A 423-nucleotide genomic window follows, 5' to 3' on the forward strand; every position below is an offset into this window, starting at 1 on the left:
TAAAGTCTAATCCAAGATAAGATACATTGTCGCTCAAAACTGTATCTGATACAGTTGCTCAATAGATCCAAAAATGTCTCACACCTGTTACGAAACTGTTGTAAGACAAGATTTCATACTTACATCCAGACCAGGATATTATATTGAGGAACATTCCCATCACAAAGTATCTGAAAAGTCGCTCACCACTTGAGGAACAATCCACATTTATTTTGCAATGGTTGCTCAAAAGTTCTGTATTTCCCACTGGATATTGGAAATATGATACAAAGTTGTGGACAACTCAACTCATCGTCATCTGTTGGACATGACCTATTCTGTATGTTGAAAATACAAACACTAGGCTTCTGATGGCACTAAGCTCCGTGAGTCAATACAGCTGTGTGAAAGGCAATTATTTCTGACAGTAATAAGTTATATAAA

Source organism: Penaeus monodon, chromosome 30, assembly GCF_015228065.2.
Source record: "Penaeus monodon isolate SGIC_2016 chromosome 30, NSTDA_Pmon_1, whole genome shotgun sequence".
NCBI classification, from domain to species: Eukaryota; Metazoa; Arthropoda; class Malacostraca; order Decapoda; family Penaeidae; genus Penaeus; species Penaeus monodon.